The 8,383-nt window shown below is 42.8% G+C and overlaps 1 protein-coding gene across 2 annotated transcripts in view; it reads right to left on the bottom strand.

Annotated features, from left to right (window-relative positions):
- LOC106595832 (Krueppel-like factor 12) overlaps positions 1 to 8,146 on the bottom strand; it is a 15,952-nt gene extending 7,806 nt beyond the window's left edge. Inside the window, exon 1 of one of the 2 annotated variants that reach the window (XM_045698439.2) lies at positions 7,617 to 8,146. The gene's annotated coding sequence lies outside the window, so the exon portion shown is untranslated. Of the gene's footprint in view, positions 1 to 7,607 lie in introns of both variants that reach the window. The other variant, XM_045698438.2, reaches the window with a different exon arrangement.
- Positions 8,147 to 8,383: the final 237 nt, after the last annotated feature.

Below are 8,383 nucleotides of genomic sequence, written 5' to 3'. Positions count from 1 at the left end.
TAGATCACATAAAGGAAGCTCTTTATATGTCACACAAAGGAAGCTCTTTATATGTCACATAAAGGAAGCTCTTTATATGTCACACAAAGGAAGCTCTTTATATGTCACACAAAGGAAGCTCTTTATATGTCACATAAAGGAAGCTCTTTATATGTCACATAAAGGAAGCTCTTTAATATGTCACACAAAGGAAGCTCTTTATATGTCACATAAAGGAAGCTCTTTATATGTCACACAAAGGAAGCTCTTTATATGTCACATAAAGGAAGCTCTTTATATGTCACACAAAGGAAGCTCTTTATAGATCACACAAAGGAAGCTCTTTATAGATCACACAAAGGAAGCTCTTTATATGTCACATAAAATAAATTCTTTATAGATCACACAAAGGAAGCTCTTTATAGATCACACAAAGGAAGTTCTTTATAGATCACATAAAGGAAGCTCTTTATAGATCACACAAAGGAAGTTCTTTATAGATCACATAAAGGAAGCTCTTTATATGTCACACAAAGGAAGCTCTTTATAGATCACATAAAGGAAGCTCTTTATAGATCACACAAAGGAAGTTCTTTATAGATCACATAAAGGAAGCTCTTTATATGTCACACAAAGGAAGCTCTTTATAGATCACATAAAGGAAGCTCTTTATATGTCACACAAAGGAAGCTCTTTATATGTCACATAAAGGAAGCTCTTTATATGTCACACAAAGGAAGCTCTTTATATGTCACATAAAGGAAGCTCTTTATATGTCACACAAAGGAAGGTCTTTATATGTCACATAAAGGAAACTCTTTATATGTCACACAAAGGAAGCTCTTAATATGTCACACAAAGGAAGCTCTTTATATGTCACACAAAGGAAGCTCTTTATAGATCACATAAATGAAGCTCTTTATAGATCACATAAAGGAAGCTCTTTATGTCACATAAAGGAAGCTCTTTATATGTCACATAAAGGAAGCTCTTTATATGTCACACAAAGGAAGCTCTTTATATGTCACACAAAGGAAGCTCTTTATAGATCACATTAAGGAAGCTCTTTATATGTCACACAAAGGAAGCTCTTTATATGTCACACAAAGGAAGCTCTTTATATAACCGCAGGGCTCTCCAGAGGGTGGTGCGGTCAGACCAGTACATCACCGGGGGCACACCGCCTGCCCTCCAGGACATCTACAGCACCTGGCTACCACCCGGTACTCTACCCTGAACCTGTTACTACCCGGCTACCACCTGGTACTCTACCCTGAACCTGTTACTAGCCGGCTACCACCCGGTACTCTACCCTGAACCTGTTACTAGCCGGCTACCACCCGGTACTCTACCCTGAACCTGTTACTAGCCGGCTACCACCCGGTACTCTACCCTGAACCTGTTACTAGCTGGCTACCAACCGGTACTCTACCCTGAACCTGTTACTAGCTGGCTACCACCCGGTACTCTACCCTGAACCTGTTACTAGCTGGCTACCAACCGGTACTCTACCCTGAACCTGTTACTAGCCGGCTACCACCCGGTACTCTACCCTGAACCTGTTACTAGCTGGCTTCCACCCGGTACTCTACCCTGAACCTGTTACTAGCTGGCTACCACCCGGTACTCTACCCTGAACCTGTTACTAGCCAGCTACCACCCGGTACTCTACCCTGAACCTTAGTCACTGTTACTGCCGGCTACCACCCGGTACTCTACCCTGAACCTGTCACTAGCCGGCTACCATCCGGTACTCTACCCTGAACCTGTTACTAGCCGGTTACCACCCGGTACTCTACCCTGAACCTGTTACTAGCCGGCTACCACCCAGTACTCTACCCTGAACCTGTTACTAGCTGGCTACCACCCGGTACTCTACCCTGAACCTGTTACTAGCCGGCTACCACCCAGTACTCTACCCTGAACCTGTTACTGAACCTGTTACTAGCCGGCTACCACCCGGTACACTAGCCGGCTACCACCCAGTACTCTACCCTGAACCTGTTACTAGCCGGCTACCACCCGGTACTCTACCCCGAACCTTAGTTACTGTTACTAGCTGGCTACCACCCGGTACTCTACCTTGAACCTTAGTTACTGTTACTAGCTGGCTACCACCCGGTACTCTACCCTGAACCTGTTACTAGCCGGCTACCACCCGGTACTCTACCCTGAACCTGTTACTAACCGGCTACCACCCGGTACTCTACCCTGAACCTTAGTCACTGTTACTAGCCGGCTACCACCCGGTACTCTACCCTGAACCTGTTACTAGCCGGCTACCACCCGGTACTCTACCCTGAACCTTAGTCACTGTTACTAGCCGGCTACCACCCGGTACTCTACCCTGAACCTGTTACTAGCTGGCTACCACCCGGTACTCTACCCTGAACCTGTTACTAGCTGGCTACCACCCGATACTCTACCCTGAACCTGTTACTAGCCGGCTACCACCCGGTACTCTACCCTGAACCTGTTTCTAGCTGGCTACCACCCGGTACTCCACCCTGAACCTGTTACTAGTCGGCTACCACCCGGTACTCTACCCTGAACCTTAGTCACTGTTACTACCCGGCTACCACCCGGTACTCTACCCTGAACCTGTTACTAGCCGGCTACCACCCGGTACTCTACCCTGAACCTGTTACTAGCTGGCTACCACCCGGTACTCTACCCTGAACCTGTTACTACCCAGCTACCACCCGGTACTCTACCCTGAACCTGTTACTACCCGGCTACCACCCGGTTCTCTACCCTGAACCTGTTACTAGCCGGCTACCACCCGGTACTCTACCCTGAACCTTAGTCACTGTTACTAGCTGGCTACCACCCGGTACTCTACCCTGAACCTTAGTCACTGTTACTACCCGGCTACCACCCGCTCTCTACCCTGAACCTGTTACTAGCCGGCTACCACCCGGTACTCTACCCTGAACCTGTTACTAGCCGGCTACCACCCGGTACTCTACCCTGGACCTGTTACTAGCTGGCTACCACCCGGTACTCTACCCTGAACCTGTTACTAGCCGGCTACCACCTGGTACTCTACCCTGAACCTGTTACTAGCCGGCTACCACCCGGTACTCTACCCTGAACCTGTTACTAGCTGGCTACCACCCGGTACTCTACCCTGAACCTTAGTCACTGTTACTACCCGGCTACCACCCGGTACTCTACCCTGAACCTGTTACTAGCCGGCTACCACCCGGTACTCTACCCTGAACCTGTTACTAGCCGGCTACCACCCGGTACTCTACCCTGAACCTGTTACTAGCCGGCTACCAACCGGTACTCTACCCTGAACCTGTTACTAGCCGGCTACCACCCGGTACTCTACCCTGAACCTGTTACTAGCCGGCTACCACCCGGTACTCTACCCTGAACCTGTTACTAGCCGGCTACCACCCGGTACTCTACCCTGAACCTGTTACTAGCCGGCTACCACCCGGTACTCTACCCTGAACCTGTTACTAGCCGGCTACCACCCGGTACTCTACCCTGAACCTGTTACTAGCCGGCTACCACCCGGTACTCTACCCTGAACCTGTTACTAGCCGGCTACCACCCGGTACTCTACCCTGAACCTGTTACTACCCGGCTACCACCCGGTACTCTACCCTGAACCTGTTACTAGCCGGCTACCACCCGGTACTCTACCCTGAACCTGTTACTAGCCGGCTACCACCCGGTACTCTACCCTGAACCTGTTACTACCCGGCTACCACCCGGTACTCTACCCTGAACCTTAGAAAAACCTTAGAGTCCATTGCTGCTCATCTTTATCGAGGCTGTCAGTCATGACCCCGCGGTGTATAGAGACGTTAAACACTGGACCGTTTCTTTTATACTGTTTTTCAAACTGTGGATGAATATATCGGATTTTTCACACAGCTCACTGTAATATTGTTTGGCTGACCTGTGTCATGACGATGGCCTGTGGGTAAGGTTTATGACCCCCCCCCCATAAATACCTTTCTCCCTTCCCCTCTCTCTCTCTCTCTCTCTGACCCTACTGAAGGACTGTTGAATAGCTTTTGTTAAATATAGAGAGTCTGGGAACATCAAACAAGTGGGGGGAAAAGAACCATATTTCGGTAATAGAACCAGTTGGAAATATGCGTCGGTACTTAATGAATATGATGTCAGTTCGGTTGTCATCTGAGACATTATGACTGATGACAGGATGACATAAACTGTATCTGGGAAAGTCGACACATTCTAGTTATCAGATTCACATGGAATTGTTGTGCAATTTAAAATGTTTAAATATGAAACTATTTGTGATAAGATGAAATGTAATTTTAGCTTCCAAATGAGAGAATTGGGTTTTCATAAGTTTAGAGCCCTGCTCAATCAGTGGCCCGCCCCTGTGAAGAGACAGGGGTTATAAACTATGAAACACACGCTTCTCCCCTCGCCACTATATAAGCCCTTGACGAAAATGTAACCTCGTATTCCGGGTACGTGAGGTCTGCAGCTTCTGCGTTAAAAAGGACTAACATGTCAAGTACAGAACTAAGCCAACCTCGGCGTGAGCTTTGGTTGCGAATTGTATGAACTTTGAACTCTTATTCACTACAGAAGTGATACTTCCTAGCCGTTGAGTTAGCAGCGGCCGCTGTAAACGTGGGAAAGGAAAGGACGGACGACGTATCCAGTCTAACAGACAGACGAAGATACCACCACGTATCCAATTTACCACCAGAGACATTCTTCCGAGGAGAGGAAGATCTCTGTTGGCCAACACGGCCAGGCATCTACGACCAACCTACCGAAGCGCAGCTCAGAGTAAATATTTATAGCATTTTCCTTTTCCAAATGGGCGGTAATATAGAATGCATAAGATACTATATTTACGATAGCTTAGCTCCTCCCTTTGGTCCTCAGTCTTCCCGCTCTTTCATTCAAGCCCAACCCCCTCTCTTTGTGTAACCAGCCATCATACAGGATCCGTCCACCAGGGACGTTTTCTGTATGACATAATTTGTATTCTGTGTATATGTAATTCTGTGTGATTAGTTAGGTATTTGGTAAATAAATAATTCAACCCAATTTTGTATTGCTGATTCAACTTGTTAGCCAGGGTTCGTGAAGATAACCAAGAATTTACAACTTTCAGATGAGATTGTAATAAGATGACGATTAATATTGACTGCTATTGATGTAAAATATTACTAGGTCTTTCAGAGTTTATTCGGAAGATAACAGCTCTATAAACATTCTTTCGTGGTGCCCCGACTTTCTAGTTAATTACATTTACATGATTAGCTCAATCAGGTAATATTAGTTACAGAGAAATTATTTTATAGAATAGCATGTCATATCACTTAATCTGGCATAGCCAAAGACAAGACACCTGTTTGGAGTTAGTAACATAAACATGTTTCTACCCTTTTAGGAGTTAGTAACATAAACATGTTTCTAGGAGTTAGTAACATAAACATGTTTCTAGGAGTTAGTAACATAAACATGTTTCTACCCTTTTTGGAGTTAGTAACATAAACATGTTTCTAGGAGTTAGTAACATAAACATGTTTCTACCCTTTTAGGAGTTAGTAACATAAACATGTTTCTAGGAGTTAGTAACATAAACATGTTTCTAGGAGTTAGTAACATAAACATGTTTCTAGGAGTTAGTAACATAAACATGTTTCTAGGAGTTAGTAACATAAACATGTATCTACTCTGTTAGGAGTTAGTAACATAAACACGTTTCTACTCTGTTAGGAGTTAGTAACATAAACATGTTTCTAGGAGTTAGTAATATAAACATGTTTCTAGGAGTTAGTAACATAAACATGTTTCTAGGAGTTAGTAACATAAACATGTTTCTACCCTGTTAGGAGTTAGTAACATAAACATGTTTCTACCCTGTTTCTAGGAGTTAGTAACATAAACATGTTACTACCCTGTTTCTAGGAGTTAGTAACATAAACATGTTTCTACCCTGTTTCTAGGAGTTAGTAACATAAACATGTTTCTAGGAGTTAGTAACATAAACATGTTTCTACCCTGTTAGGAGTTAGTAACATAAACATGTTTCTAGGAGTTAGTAACATAAACATGTTTCTAGGAGTTAGTAACATAAACATGTTTCTACCCTGTTAGGAGTTAGTAACATAAACATGTTTCTAGGAGTTAGTAACATAAACATGTTTCTACCCTGTTTCTAGGAGTTAGTAACATAAACATGTTTCTACCCTGTTTCTAGGAGTTAGTAATATAAACATGTTTCTAGGAGTTAGTAACATAAACATGTTTCTAGGAGTTAGTAACATAAACATGTTTCTAGGAGTTAATAACATAAACATGTTTCTAGGAGTTAGTAACATAAACATGTTTCTAGGAGTTAGTAACATAAACATGTTTCTAGGAGTTAGTAACATAAACATGTTTCTAGGAGTTAGTAACATAAACATGTTTCTACCTTGTTAGGAGTTAGTAACATAAACATGTTTCTAGGAGTTAGTAACATAAACATGTTTCTAGGAGTTAGTAACACAAACATGTTTCTAGGAGTTAGTAACATAAACATGTTTCTAGGAGTTAGTAACATAAACATGTTTCTACCCTGTTAGGAGTTAGTAACATAAACATGTTTCTAGGAGTTAGTAACATAAACATGTTTCTAGGAGTTAGTAACATAAACATGTTTCTACCCTGTTAGGAGTTAGTAACATAAACATGTTTCTAGGAGTTAGTAACATAAACATGTTTCTAGGAGTTAGTAACATAAACATGTTTCTAGGAGTTAGTAACATAAACATGTTTCTAGGAGTTAGTAACATAAACATGTTTCTAGGAGTTAGTAACATAAACATGTTTCTAGGAGTTAGTAACATAAACATGTTTCTAGGAGTTAGTAACATAAACATGTATCTACTCTGTTAGGAGTTAGTAACATAAACACGTTTCTACTCTGTTAGGAGTTAGTAACATAAACATGTTTCTAGGAGTTAGTAATATAAACATGTTTCTAGGAGTTAGTAACATAAACATGTTTCTAGGAGTTAGTAACATAAACATGTTTCTACCCTGTTAGGAGTTAGTAACATAAACATGTTTCTACCCTGTTTCTAGGAGTTAGTAACATAAACATGTTTCTACCCTGTTTCTAGGAGTTAGTAACATAAACATGTTTCTACCCTGTTTCTAGGAGTTAGTAACATAAACATGTTTCTAGGAGTTAGTAACATAAACATGTTTCTAGGAGTTAGTAACATAAACATGTTTCTAGGAGTTAGTAACATAAACATGTTTCTACCTTGTTAGGAGATAGTAACATAAACATGTTTCTAGGAGTTAGTAACATAAACATGTTTCTAGGAGTTAGTAACACAAACATGTTTCTAGGAGTTAGTAACATAAACATGTTTCTAGGAGTTAGTAACATAAACATGTTTCTACCCTGTTAGGAGTTAGTAACATAAACATGTTTCTAGGAGTTAGTAACATAAACATGTTTCTAGGAGTTAGTAACACAAGCATTCGGAGGCACCGTTATAACATCTGCTAAACTGTTTAAGCAACCAATATACATAGACATACTGCTGTGACCCTAAATGCTGTTGTTGATGCTGAATATATTCCTAATTAAGCCAAACAGAGAGACCGTGATGAAGAAATACCTTCCAGACCTGGACTGAGACTGAAGGCGTAGAGTAGACTGGAGTGGTGAAACAGTTTACTGTTATTTACCCCCCCTCTCTGTCTGTCTCCCTCTTCCTCTTTCTGTCTCTCTTTCTCTCTCTGTCTGACTCTCCCTCTTCCTCTCTCTCTCTGACTCTCCCTCTTCCTCTCTCTCTCTGTCTCCCTCTTCCTCTCTCTGTCTCTCTATTTCTCTCTCTGTCTCTCTCTTTCTCTCTCTGTCTGACTCTCCCTCTTCCTCTCTCTCTCTGACTCTCCCTCTTCCTCTCTCTCTCTGTCTCCCTCTTCCTCTCTCTGTCTCTCTATTTCTCTCTCTGTCTCTCTCTTTCTCTCTCTGTCTGACTCTCCCTCTTCCTCTCTCTCTCTGACTCTCCCTCTTCCTCTCTCTCTCTGTCTCCCTCTTCCTCTCTCTGTCTCTCTATTTCTCTCTCTGTCTCTCTATTTCTCTCTCTGTCTCTCTATTTCTCTCTCTCTCTGAATCTCCCTCTATCTCTCTCTCTCTCTCTCTCTCTGTCTCTCTCTCTCTGACTCTCCCTCTTCCTCTTTCTGTCTCTCTCTTCCTCTCTCTCTCTGAATCTCCCTCTCTCTCTCTGACTCTCCCTCTTCCTCTCTCTCTCTCTCTCTCTCTCTCCCTCTCTGTCTTTCTGACTCTCTATGTCTCTCTCTCTCTCTCTGACTCTTCCTCTCTCTCTCTCTCTCTCTCTCTCTATTTCTCTCTCTGTCTTTCTGACTCTCTCTTTCGCTGTCTCTGTCTCTT

This window comes from Salmo salar, chromosome 16, assembly GCF_965601325.2.
Source record: "Salmo salar chromosome 16, fSalSal1, whole genome shotgun sequence".
Taxonomy (NCBI): domain Eukaryota; kingdom Metazoa; phylum Chordata; class Actinopteri; order Salmoniformes; family Salmonidae; genus Salmo; species Salmo salar.
This window is presented reverse-complemented; position numbering and strand designations above follow the sequence as displayed.